This window comes from Lepidothrix coronata, unplaced genomic scaffold, assembly GCF_001604755.1.
Source record: "Lepidothrix coronata isolate B3197 unplaced genomic scaffold, Lepidothrix_coronata-1.0 Scaffold189, whole genome shotgun sequence".
Taxonomy (NCBI): domain Eukaryota; kingdom Metazoa; phylum Chordata; class Aves; order Passeriformes; family Pipridae; genus Lepidothrix; species Lepidothrix coronata.
The window spans coordinates 367,871-381,884 of NW_016690369.1; positions in this window are offsets into that span (position 1 = coordinate 367,871).

Consider the following 14,014-nt stretch of genomic DNA (forward strand, 5'->3'; position numbering starts at 1 on the left):
CCCCCCCCCCCCCCCCCCCCCCTTTAAATTCATCTCCCTCCGCCAGCCGGGGCTGTCCCTGCTGGAAAATTACTCTGACAAAAGCTCCCTCAGCAGTAATTACCTAAATGGGGGGAAGGGAGGGGAGATCCATTTAGAATCCACTTCATTGCGGGATTAGCTAATTAATTAACGGTTTCACTGACAACTCGAAGGGGAAGAGTGTGTTAAATAGGAAGGCTCCGGAGCTTGATTTATGTGATCTGACACCCACGGTCTCTCCGCCAACTTCCCCTCCTGCCTTCCCCTGGCCGTGGGGTCCCGCCCGCCGCCTCTCCCGGGATGCTGCGGGGACGGTGCTTTCCCGGGGCTGCCAGAAGGCCGGGACATGTGTTCCTGCGAGCGGGGAGACAATGTGGAGGTGGGTGGGAGCACGGGGTTACTGGCTGGCAGATGAAGCCGGGCTTGGAGGGGGCTGTGGCCACCGGGCAGGCAGGGCCACCCATCTGCCCGGCTCTGGCACAAAGAGCCGGGGAGGAGGAGGAGGATGGTCCTGCCCTGTGCCCCTCCCCGCATCCCACGCGCTGTCGCTGGGAGAAGGAGATCATGCAAAGTCGGGTCTGAGCCGCATCTGCTTGTCACCCTCCACCCCTAAACTGTGCCTGTGGTGACTGCAGTGGGCCCTTGGGTGGGTGGGTGGTCAGGGTGGGATGGAGAGCAGGGTATGTGTCCCCTGACTATGAATGAAGCTGCTGAGAGGCCCAGTGGCCCCAGCAGCAGATTATTCCTCTCCTGCCACAGGCTCCCTGTCACCCCACAGAGCCTCCCTTCCTGCCCATCACCCTGTGCAGCCCCTCGGCTCAGTGCCTGCAGACCTGGGGGGACATTGGGAAGTGTCCTGGGTACCAAACCTGCTCCTCACAGAGTTGGCACCGGTGCTGACCCCAATTCAGTCTCCCTCTGGGCCTGACCCCCTACCCAGTGGCCGGGCAAGGTCCCAAAATGCCCCAGGGATGGGGCTGGCCAGTGAAGCTGTGCAGAACAGAGGACCAGCATGGCCCTTGCCTGGCCATGTCCAGCCAAAGGGAATGGGGAGCCTGAGGGACACAGGCTGCCCAGAAGAGAGCTGGCAGCACTGCCCAGCCCAGGACACCCCATAACACAGCTGGAATGAGTTTAATGGTTCTCAGAAGGGAGTAGCTGCACTGAGTAGGAGTGAGATCCCACCAGCAGGAGGATGGTGGCCCCAATATCCCCCTCAAACATCCCTTGCTTTGCCTGTCCTCTGCCCACCTTCCCCTCTCTTCTGTTTTTGGGGAGCTGCAAGTTCTTGGAGCAAATTGGGGTTCAGGGCTTGCTCTGCCCACCACCCAAATTCATCCCTTGCTGCCAGATGCCTCTCACCCACACCAGCATCTTGAGGGACAACCAGCTGTGTGTTTGGATGGGAAAAAATAAAACTCGAGAGTTTCCATCTGGATTTGTTAATTTGAGGCAAAGGTTAAAACGTGTATTGAAAAAAACATGCTTTTTTCCCAGTTAATTTGCATTTGTTTGTTTGTTTGCATTCTGCAAGGACTGTAATTCCCTTCGGAGGGAACAAAACTGCCAAGTTTCACACCTTCACTGGAGGTGAAAATTTCTCACATTGGTAGCAAACCCAGGGATTGGTTTGGGGAGAGATAGGAAGGGGGAGAGCAGTGGGACTGGGTTTCCTTCTACTTTCATCTGCTTCTGCAAGGATGAAGGGGAAATATTGATTAACAGTTGCTCCAGAGCTGCCCATCCTTCCTGTAAAAACAGAGGGAGGGGGAGGGATGTGACAGGGGACGAGGTGGGACATCCAGAGTGATGGCCATGGGATGGCCATGGAGAGCCTTGTGGGCTGGGAGCAGGGCTTGTCCCGACCTCTCCACCCTGCTCCTTCCAGCACCCCATCCCAATCCCCCAGCACTGCCCAAAACCTCTCCCTGCTCACTTCGAATGTTGTTTCAGCCACTTGAACGCCGGAGGCAGGGCGTGGGTTAAATCCAAATAAATGTTAAATGCCAAATAAATAAATAAAGGCCGTTCTGGGGTGGGGTGCGCCCGTGTCTGACAGGCCCGTGCCCCCCCCCCCCTCCCCGTGGGCTCCCCCCCGAGCACTTGGATTGCTTTTTTTGATGGCTTCTAAATAGAGGCGCCCGATCGCATCTGGGAGGAAAATGAAACAGATTTCATTTTTCACACGCGGCACAATGGCCGCGCCGACAAAAGAGGAAGGCGGCCCATTGTCCCGCTCTGCATCTTCACATCCTACCTCTGTCCCCCGAATTAACCCCTTTCACCTCCGCCTTTGTGGCGACACCACTTCGGAGCTGCCGAACAAAGGCGGCAGAAAGCCCTCGCCGTGTACGGCGGGGGCGGGGAGGCGGGGGGGAGCAGCGGGCTGAGGCATGTTGGTGTCCCTCATCTTGCTCCCCGGGGCTGGCAGTGGCCATCCCTGTCCCTTTCCCATCAGCCGCTCGCCAGGCAGGACCTTTCCATCAGGTCCTACCTGCCTCCCTGGCTGTCAGGGGTGGGCAGGGGGATTTCTTGCCCCCGCGCCTCCTCTTCCACCAGGATGTTGGGTTTGCAGCAGCAGGAGCAGACCAAGGAGGGGGAGCGGCTTCACCCAGGGAGTGTCTTCACCCAAGGAGCTCTGGATGCTTCAGCAGTGTGGTGTCTCCAACCACGATGGATGTGCAGCACCCGGATCCCTGCAAAGGTCCCCAGCACCCCTTCTCCTCCCAAGGGCTGAGACCTGCTAGACCAAAACCCAGAGCTGTGGTGACCTCATCAACCACATCCTACTTTTGCACATTAGGGGCTATATTTTTTTCTTCCATAGTCTTTTATTCCCAGCTCCACGATGGTTTGGCTTATCCCGCTCAGATCCCAGCAGTGCAAAGCCACAAAGCTAAGGGGGAAAAAAAGGGCAAAGTGCTTTTGGGCAAAGCTCAGAGGCATTTGAGGGTTGCTCAGGCTGCTTTTGATCTGAGCCTTGGGCCTTCAAAAAGAGGGTGGGAGGGCTGGCACAGCCTCTGGGCAGACCCCAGCACGTGGCTGCAGCAGAGCTTGGACAGCAGAGGTTTAAACCCACGGGAAAGTGATCTCAGAGATTTCAGCCTTTCTCGGAGCTGGGGAAATCTCAGGATTTCTCTCCCAGGCCTGCTGGTTTATCTGCTCGAGGTCTTGTTGCCGTATTTTGTTTCCCCTGATCATTTTGACTCCCGCACTGCCGTCTATCTGACAAGCCATTCTGCTCAGAGGTGACACCGCTGTGATGCAGCCTGTGATAATTCCCTCTGTCCCTGCAATCAGTGCCCTCTCCTGCAAAGGCTGCCTTCAGCTGCAGCGGGATTTTTAGATGGGAAAAAAAAAAACCCAACCATAAAACTCACACCCAGAGATTTGTTTTTCTCTTTCCCAGCTCAGTCTTTGCAACAGCTGCTCATCCTGGAGGTCCCACATCCATTCGCTGCCTCCATGTGCTTCCCAGCTGGGATGGCCCCTTACACTGGAGCAGGAAAAGGGGGAGGATTGGGCCAGGCAGATGTTTTGAGGGGGGGATTTTGCTGCAGGATGATTTCTCTTCCACCAAAAGAAGGTCACCACGTGCGCTGCAGAGGGGACAAGGACCTGGCCTGCCCTGTCTCTGGTGGTACCCGTGGCCATGCCATCCCTCGTGGCCGTGCCATCCCTCGTGGCTGTGCCATCCCTCTCTCTGCAGCTGCCTCGTGCAGTTCCCAACTGCAGCATCCCTTTAAATAGTGAGGGACTGCACTCCCACCCGGGGCCTGCAGAAGGTTAGATAAGAGAACACAAACCACAATGCTTGCCCTTTTTTTTTTTTTTTTTTTATCTTTCCCTTTTTTATTATCTTCTTATGGCTTTAGAATTATCTTCACAGACACTACATGAATTTAGTCAGGGCAGGTAAGGTCACTGGCAGACACAGTTGCTCATATTTATGTATATTCACCAGGCAAAGGAGATAAATGGGAAAACAGGCTCAGAGGGGGACGGGGAGGGGAGGCAGGTCGTGGGGGAGGATGGGATGCAGAACCCCGGGGTAGGACGAGGAGGGGCAGCAAGTGGGCACAGGCATCAGGGCCACGATGAAGGTGGGGGTGAGCAGGGTACCATGATGTGTGACAGAGGGGACAACAGCCAGGAGGAGGTAGAACAGCACCTGGACAATGGCAAGGCCATTTCTAGTGCTGTGGTGTTAGAGGAGGGAGGGCAGGATTTCCTTCAAGACCGGTGGGGAATCACCCTGGATGATCATGGTGTTTTGGTCAAGCCCTTTCTTCTGCACATTCGTGACCGTGGGGTTCAAGCAACCTCATGGATGGGTTTATAAAGTGGGTTTCAGCTAGTTCAGGCTTTGGTAGCTCACTTAAAACACCAGAAAGTTAGGTGAGATTATTCTTACTCAGAGTCTTTGTCGCAGAAGGCAGTCGTGTGTCCAGGCCCTGTCTTGCAGGTCAGATGACACCACGAAGAGGTGATGGCCATGCCCTGGGGAGATGGGGGTCACCACATCATGGAGATCTGGGTGCCCTGTGACCTCAGCCTGGCAGTGGCTGGAAGGTGGGTGCTGGCAGAAGGTGAGCAGTGCTGGGCTGCTGCCCCAGGCCTGGCCACAGGGGACCATGGGGCAGGAGCTGATGGTGCGAGTGCTGCTCCAGGCTGAACTGGGGTAGATCTGGGGCATGGGAACCTGAGGTTTGCCAGGCACTGAGATGTAGCTGGGAACCCCTCCAAGGACACCAGGATGGTGAGTGAGGATTTGTTGCAGCGTTGGAACCAACTGGGATGGAGGAAGTGGAAATCCAGCTGGAAGTTTGTTCCTCCTGAGCTGTGCTTTGCATTTTCCAGGGACATGGAGCGGCACCTTCCCCACGCTGGGGAGAGTCACGGAGGAGGGAGTGTGGTTCGGAGGTGACAGAGCTCCTGCAGCAATGGATCTCTTTCCTTGGGAAGCCTCATTGCTGCCAGGTGTGTGCAGGAGAGCAAGCCACCTCCAGCCCAAGCAGCTGCAACCTCCTGTGTGGCAGGAGGGACCTCACAGGCACGGGCAGGGTGACAAATGGCCTTTGTTGTTCTGCTGAGGTGGCCAAAACACCAACCCGAGCTCGAAGTGACCCCCTACTCACTCAGCTGCTGCTCACCAGCACCTTTTCAGGAGAAGAAAAGGAAATTGAGACACCCAAAGGGCTGCTGAGATCAGGGTCAGCTTGGCTGGTCCTTGCTCATGCCATGGGCACCTCCCCATGCGAACCTTTGAATCACCAACCCCGTGGTCCACGAGCTTCCCAAAGGCTGAACATCATCTGTCTCCTGCTGGCAAAACTTTCCATGGGCTCCAAGCTGTGAGCCCACAAACTGGGTGGCTGTCAACGAAATTCAGTGACAAAGGTGATTTTACAAAGGTCTCTTTGCCTTGTGTAGACCTGGCTGGGAGGGGACAGAGGTCTTTCCCTGGTCTAGGGCAGGGACAGGGACAGGGGACAGGGGCTGGGCATCAAACTGCTGATGGCAGGAGCCTTCCTGGGAAGCTGGGTACCCAAACGAGCGGCGTGTGATGCTATTTCAAGGAAAATATATAATGCACCTAAAGAAATTGTACAGAAATTGCAAACAAAGCATGCACAGGAGGATATAAAATACCGAGAAGCACAAGGGCACCCACCGATTATAACTTGATTTAAAACCACTTAATTCACTAAATAATAAATGCAGATTTACCAGAGGTGTCAGGACTAAAAGCATGCCTAACAATGCGTTTATTTAATAACTGTTTGCTCTCAATGTCAGGGCACTGTGTCTAGAAAATACAGGCAGCAACCAAAGGCTGCATTTTTTATTCCCCCTTTTTTTTTTTTCCCCCAAGGCCTAGTATATCTAGGGGGGGAAATATCAAGAAAGAGAAGTCAGAAATTGTAATGATCCAGCTGAGATGAAACCTGGCTTCTCTTTACCCGAGGAAATAGGAAACTCTGATGGGAAGTGGGAAGCAGAACAAATCCACCAAGGGTTTTAATTCTCTGCTGGTGTATGAGGGTGCAAAGGAGAAAGAGGTGCTGGTTTAAATGTAGCCTTCCTGAGGGAGCATCACCCAAGGGAAATGGTCACAGAATTGGCTCCTCACTTCACAGATGGAAGGAGATTTGTAATGTCAAATCAGGTGGGGATATTCCCAGGAAAACAAGGAGCTGAACGCTCTGCTGGTGACTTGTGAGCTGCTGCTGGGATGGTGGGAAGTTAAACAAGTGCTGGGTTTGACTGTCTCATGCCCCACGGTGTCCTAAGGAGTCATTTTTGCTGGTCTGGGAGACCACGGACTTTTATTGGCTCTGCATTGGCAAGATTTGAACAGCCACCCACCAGGATTTGGGGAAAACAGGAAAACTGGGGGGTTGGCGTTGAGCTGGAAGAGGATTTCACCACACACACAAGTTGAAGGAGGATCTCTGGGTCCTTTTGGGGGTTCAGCTCCACATGGGCAATCCTTGTGCCACCAGTGATGTCCTGGGCTCTGGAGTTTTAGCCATTAAACCTGGATGTGGAGCATTCCATGCATTGCATGGAATTGAACCAAAATGTTCAGCCCTGCTGGTGGCCCCATGTGGGGACGTGCTCAGGACAGGGGTGATTTCCCCCTCAAAATCCATCTCCTGGTCTCCTCCCCCACTGCCTTCTGCTCCACGCCCAGCTCTGCTCAGCATGGGGTGGGAAATTCGGGATCATTACTTTCTACATCCTTTTTTATTCGGTCTTTATATATAAAATATATATATAAATTATGTATAAAATCATCACTGCTGCTGTGCTGGTGAACACGAGCTGCTCCTTGCCTGGGCCTTCTTTCCCCAGGTCCACCCCTGTGGCTCTCTGAGCCTCACACAGGGCAATTTTCACATCTCCCCAGGTTCTCCGAGGCCTTACTGAGCAAGCTGAGTGTCAGGCTTTGCAAAAATCATGCTGTGATGACTTTATTAGGTGGTGCCCACCAGGACCTGGCAGGGCTGTGATGGGCCTGGGTCAGGAGGTGACTCTGCCTGGCTCCTCTGAAGGGGGCTCAGCACCGAGGGCAGGAGAAGGTATATCCCTGAATTTCCCTTTGAAAAGTCCAAGGCTGGTTTGTTGTTCGCCCCGTGAGATATTCCACGTGCAGCACATGCGTCTCCAAAGCCTTCTTTGACCCTTGCTTTGGGAAAACTGGCACCTGCGAGAGCTTTGTTCCCCTGCAGCACCTTTCCCTGGAGCGTGGTGTTGACACAAAACCTCAGGGGTTTTGTGGCTGTGGCTCTGTTGTGCAAACATTGGAGCAGGGGGACTGGTCTCCTGAGGAGCAGAGGAGCTGTGGATGAGCCGACCTGCTGGGATCTTTTCCTGGGTGACCCTCTGGCTCTGCCCCCGGTGATGCCGGCAGGAAGCAGCACGATGTGATAAACAGAGACGCTTTGCTTTACGTGGCTCAGGCCAGGCAAAACGAAGCTCTGAAGTCAAATCTTATCGTGGCGGGGCTCCCTGCCTGCACGTGGGTTTCTCCAAGCCCAGGCTTTCCCTTCCCACAGAACCCCTGTTCCCGCGGGGCCGGCAGAGCTCACACCGCTCCCAGCACGCCCAGGCATTGCAGATTCAGCCGAGGGGCGGGGAGGGGGGTGTCACATCCCTCTCCAGTGTCCCCCCCCAGGGTGTCCATCACCCCACGGAGCTGCCCCTTCTCCGAGGAGGACACACCCTGCCCTCCGCGGCAGCACCAGCCCTCTCCACCCGCAGCGGCGGGGTTTGGGGAGGGGAAAAGAGGAGCCCGTGTTTCTTTCCGCTCTTTCTCAGCGTCACGTGCCCCTGAAAAGCCGGTTATCTTCCCCAAATCCTGCGCCTGTCAGGGCACAAAGAGCCCCCCAAACCCTTCCAGCGCCGCGGCGAACCCACGGCGGAGGTCTCTGCTGGGCTCCTCTTCCTTATCCCCCCCCCTCCCGCCTCCCCCACCACTGTCTCCCAGCCTTATCTTCTGTTGTCTTCTCGTGGAAGAAGAGATAAAAGTAATTCTTATGGATGCTTCTCCAGCGGAAGGCTTGCCTCCTTCCCCCCCTGCCTCCCCCAGCATCTCCCTGCTCCGTCCAGATAAAGGGTGAGGACCAAGCACATGTCATTTTCTTTGTGCAAAATCAATATTCAGCAAAGTTTATCTGTCCGACATAGCAGGAAGCGCTAATTTCATCCACGTCAATTACTTTGATGAACGCTTATACTGTTCAGGGTGCGAGAACAAGATAAAAGAATTACTGAAATAAAAAGCACACGCCCGCGAAAGCGCCCCCCTCGCTCCCCCACCCTGCTCTCCCCCCACCCCAAACCGCCCCTCCCGGGGTCGTGTGGTGCAGGGCAGGGCTGGGGGTGGCTGCTGGAGCCCAAGAGCGTGGGGCTGGGATGCTGAGGGAGATGCCCAGGCAGAGCAAGCAGCTTGTCTCTAGCCAAACCGGCAAAATTTGGGTGAAAAAAAGCCATGGTTTGGGTTGGGTGAAAAGCCAGAACTCCCCAGCTCTGGGCAAATGGGCATCGCTCGTTTGTGGGCACATCCCCCAGCACATCCCCTGTTTGTACTTGGGGTTTTTTTGGATGTGCAGAGAGCAGATCGTGGGCAGGACCGAGGTTTTCCGACGCGCTGCTTTCCCCTGGTGATGGTCTCAAAAATGGATGGAGGGAAGGATGGATTCCCAAATTCAGGCTTGGAGGTCCACCTGGACAGGGTGAAAGCTGTTGCTGAAATCAGCCAGGACAAAACCTGACTCTGAGGCTGCAGCCCATGAGAAGTGACCCCGGGGCAATCAGACGAGCCCCTTCCACCCGACGCCACCGACTCCTCCAGGAGCTGCCTCGGCCCCTGTGTGGGAAATGGTGTGTGACAATTTTATGGCACTGCTGCTGCAGGACTGAACGAGCAGATCTTGGGGCCCAAGTCTTTAATTAACCAGCCAGGCTTGATTTTTGCAGCAGGGCTGAGTGCACACCCACGCTGTCGTGGTGACAGTGTGGCCCAGACCTCTGCAAAACCTGCCTGTGGGTGCCAGCCTGGCCCTGCCACTCGTGTTCCCAGACCCTGGGTGGCAGGAGAGGTTGAGGCCTGGTATGCCTGGAGTTGGAGCTTGATCCTTGGAAGAGGAGGTGGTCCATTTCTCTTAATTTCCAGAAACTCATCCCGTTAACTCTGGGTTTTGTTGGACCCCTGTGGCAAGCCCCCTTCTCCTTCCATCCCAAGCCCAACAGGAGTGGCTCCTGACCAGGCAGAGTGTGAGCCTCCCATGTCCATGAGCTCAGCAGCCCTACAGGAGCCTGTACAAATGGCTTTTATCAAATATTTCTGTCTGTCCAACACAGTTTGTCAGCCTGATTCTCCCCTCCCAGCCCTGGGTACGTGGGGCATGGAGTGGCACGAGCTCCCCACTGGAGGCCCAGGAGGGATTGGGGTTTTCCATGGGGACGCCTGAGGTTCTTGTCTCAGGACACAAAAGCTTGCACAGCTCTGGGTAAAGTCTCATCCTCAGGTTTTGTCCCCTTTTCTTTTGGGAGGCATCATCCCCCTTGCCAGGAGCAGCCACCCCACGCAGGCAGGCCTTATCCCACCAGGCAATCCATTGGCAGTGCCTCCCCTTCCAAAATACCCCCACAAACCCAAAGCAAATTAAAGTCAGGATGGTGGGAATTCTTCTCAGAAATCCCTGTGCTCTACAAAAGCCTTGATATATATTAAGCCATGCGAGGCCTAAAGAGATCCTAGAAAATCCCAAATGCCTGGGGTGGGATGAGGTTGTCTGCACGAGGGACAGGCTGGACGCAGTTCCCTGGGTGCTACAAGGTGGTGGTGGGGCAGATCCAGGCAAAGCCCACCCTGAGCCTGGGGGGTCCCCAGGAGTGCAGGGCCGTGCCCCCACTGCCAGTCCCCAGCTCCCGAGGGAGGTGGCACTGGCTGGGGGATTGCTGATCACCAGGTGACCCTTGGGGCGCCTTGCAAGCGGCGGAGGAAAATGTGGCTTAGGTGAAAAGTGCTGCCTGCACGTGTGCCGGGGCTGGGAACGTGCACTGGAGCGATTTCCACAGCTCAGCTCGGCAGCGGGAATTTGTTAAGTCACGGCAATTTGCCAGAGCGGGGTGGTGTGATCCAGAGGCTGTCCCCATTTCCAGCCAGCTGCGTGTCCCTGCCGTGCCAAGGCTCCCCGAGCGTGGCACTGGCACCTGCTGTGGCAGGATGGCCCCTCGCCCGAGCCGTGGGGGAATTCTAGTCCAGCTCGAGGTTAGGTAAACCTCTTCGATCCTATTCGAGGAGCACAGGTATCCCCCCCATGGTCCCCAAATTGGACCTCATTCCCATCTCTGATGGGTGCCCACTCTGGGGGGGATGCTCTGTGCTGGGGCAGGGGGAGGATGCCCCCAGGAGAGGGGTTTGGGGTGCAATCTGAACTGGTGGCACCTCAGAAGGAGGGGGACTGTACCAGGGCTGGCAAGGGGTGGGGAAGCCCTGGCTCACCTGGCTGGCAGCTGGCACCCCTCTGCTGGAGAGGGGGGTCTGGGGGTGCCTCTCTCTCCACTGGCTACAGGGGGAGCCAAGACATCGAGCTAAGCCGGGACGTGGGTTTTATCCCTGGAAGAAGGTAGGCAGAGCACACGGTGAGGATGTGCTCCCACCGGGATCTGCGGGAGGGCGCGGGGACAGCCGGGGACAAGCTGCCAAATCCACACGATTTTTTAGGGGTGATGCTGGAATTGCAGCATCCCAGTGCCCCAGGGGAGGGCTCCACCCTGAGGCAGAGCTCTCCATCTCTTTATCCTTATTGGAGCAGGTAACCTAGCCAGACCCACCCTCCCCCAGCCCACCTTTCACCCCCCTGTCCCACAGTGAGGACTTCCCCACAGCAGCAGGAGGATGTCCCCACCCCCAAATCTTGCTACATGGGGGATTTAACTTGGAAACCCTATTGTTGATGGCAGTGAGGGTCCCAGTGTCACCTGTGGGGTGGCCAAGAGAAATATAACCCAGATGCAGGGCAGGATCCTGACCTCACATCCCCTGGACCTCCTCCTACTCCTCCAGCCCAACCCAGCAGGTCTTTTTGATGTCAGCAGTGTGTTTCTGCATGTTTGTGCCCCAAAAAGAGACCCAAAAGGCATGAAGTGAACTAAGAACAAGCCACACAAATGACAAAGTCCATAAACCAGCACAATTACTGCAGGATACTGTCCTCTCCGAAAGCAAACCAACCAACATCCAGAGACAAACACACAAGCCACAGGCTTAAAAGGTGCCCAGTGAAGAATTATTTCATTTTGGAGATTATTTCAGATCATGTATTTGCTCACTGGGGGTGGTTTTTTTGTCTTTCTTAAATGAGTTGCTGTTAACAGCACTTCAAGGGTTTTACAAGCGACAAATAAAAAAAAGTCTCTCTAATTAGTAAGACTTTGTTTGGGAAGAATAATCCTTCTTTGTTATTATTTGGAACAAGCAGACGTGGGTGGGTGGGATGTGTGTGTGTTTGTGTGAGAGAGGGAGAAACCAGCTGAATTATGCAACTAAATATTCCAGAGGGGATGTCAGGACATGAGGCTTCGGTTTAAGCATGTGCATGGTCAGGCTTAGCTTTAGGTGGGGCTGTCCAGGCACTGGGAACTGATGTGACCCTAAAAAGTCTTCATCACCCCGGCAGGGTGAGGAGGGATGGGGCAGTGCTGGCTGGGGATGAAGCCTGGCTGAGGAGGAGGTATCAGGGCAGGATTCGTCCCCCAGCTCTGAGCTTGCCCCATCCCCCCGGCCCCCCGGCTCCCTCCCCGCTCTCCCTCCCGGAGAACACAAAGCTGAGACTTGGATTATCTTCATTTCCATATGGAGAGCGATGTAAGCCCGTTCAATGCATGGCCGGTCATTTTGTTCACAACTTTACAGCAAGCGGGAGCAAAACCCGCTGGGGAAATCAACTATTCAGCTCCTCTCACCTTGTGTGCACACGCACGGAGCCGCAGCGCGGGAGCCGGCTCGGGATAAAGCTGCCTCCCCGCCCTGCCTCTGACCACCCCGGGGCTTTCTGGGGTCGAACTCCACACTGGGGAAGCCACCTGGGCCCCCCTGGGGGACAGATGTCGGTGTCAGGGCCGGCGAGCAGAGGCATCACCGCCGCGGCATCCCGGGATACCTCCATGCCCCTCGGCTGCATCCCGGCCCGGGGCAGACCCAGGCCGCTGTCCCTCCCGCGCCACGGCCTGGCAGCCCTGAACTGCTCCATGCCTGTCCTCACCGGTGTCCCCCGCCGTGTCCCTGCGATGTCCCCGCTCCTCCTGACCTGCAGCCCCCTCTGCCGTTCGCCGCTCCCGCCTGGCCCCAGCGCATCCCGCAGGATGCATCCCGCGGGGAGCACAGGCTCCCTCCCTGCACCGCCCCGGCTGCTGTCACCCCTCCGGCCCCACTGCGTCCCCTCCCTCCCTGCTGTGTCCCCTCTGTCCCGCGGCGCTCCCTCCCTGCAGGCACCACCCCTCTCACGGAGCCGGCATTGGCACAGCGAGCACTGAACTGCTCCTTCCTTGGGCCCACGATGTGAGGAAGGGAATTGAAAGACCCAAACTCCAAAGGATTCAACCCAAAATGCTGCTTCCTTTTCTCTCTTGGCCTCTTTGTGAGTTCAGGCAGCAGGGACCAGCTGGGGTGACGGGCAGGTCCTGCTTGGGATGCTGGGGGCATCAGTGGGGCTCTGCGGGGATGCTGTGACCCCCCTGCCTCTCATCTCCATGGCAGATGCCCACCTGGCTCAGGACATCATTCCCGGTCCCTGCATGGAGCCCCTGGCTTGGCCACAGAAGGGGTGGAGGTCCAGTCCACGAGGACACCAGGAAGGGCAGTTGCTGCTGGATGAGGATCCCCGACATTTTCTGCCACGGAATTTTCTCTCGGGCACTAAGGCCTCATTAAGAGCAGGGGGATAATCGTGTGTGCTCTGGGGGGGCAGGCAGAGACCCCCCCACAGAGCCATTCCCAGGACCACTCTGCTCCCCCCTGGCCGGCCTGGAGACCCCTCTCCCCTCCCTGGATGGGCAGCTGCTGTCTCAGACACCCCGAACTGGAGGCTGAGCACTTCCAGACGCATGGCTGAGCCCTGGGAGGGCTGAAGCTGTGGGGGCATCACCCCTTCCAGCTCCATCAGCCAGGGAGGTGATGGGCTCAAAGGCTGGCGGGCTCTGGGGTCGGGGAGGGCAGCTGGAATAGCGTGGTGTGACACTGGACCAGCCACCAGAGGAGCCAAGCCCAGCCCAGCAGCCCGGGCCCCTCCAAAGCTGGGGCCTCCCAGCAGCCTGGGCTGGCTCCCACACGTGGCAGCTGCCTTTGAGGGGAGAAAAGACCCCTCGTCCTGGCCAACCCCCTGATCCCACCATCAGACCCTCTGGACATCCCCCCCTGGCCTGTGAGGGGGGAGCCGTGAGCCTTGTCCTGGAGCCTCCAAAGCCCACCTGCCCTGCAGCTCTGCCCTTTCTGCTCTGCTCTCATCCATATTTTTATTTTTTTCCTTCAATTTTTTATCCTTTTTCATTTTTTCCCTTCTTCCCCTCCTTTTCTTTAAATCTTTTCCCTTTTCTTCTTCGTTCCCCCAATTCTTTTATATTCTTTTTTCCTTCTTATTTCCCCTCTATTTTTTCTTGTTTCTTTCCTTCTTTTTTCCTACTTTTTTCATTTTTTCCTTCTTTTTTTCCCTTCCTTTTCCCCCTCCTTCTTTATACTTTTTTTCTTCTTCTATTTTCTTTCATTTTTCATTCTTCTTTTTAATTCTGTTTTTTCTTCTTTCCCCCCCTTCTTTTTCCTTATTCTATTTCTTTTTTCCCACTTCTTTTTTCTTCCTTTGCTTTCTTCTTTCTTCCTTCTTACTTATAACTTCTTTCTTTCTTTTTCTTTCTTTCTTTCTTTCTTTCTTTCTTTCTTTCTTTCTTTCTTTCTTTCTTTCTTTCTTTCTTTCTTTCTTTCTTT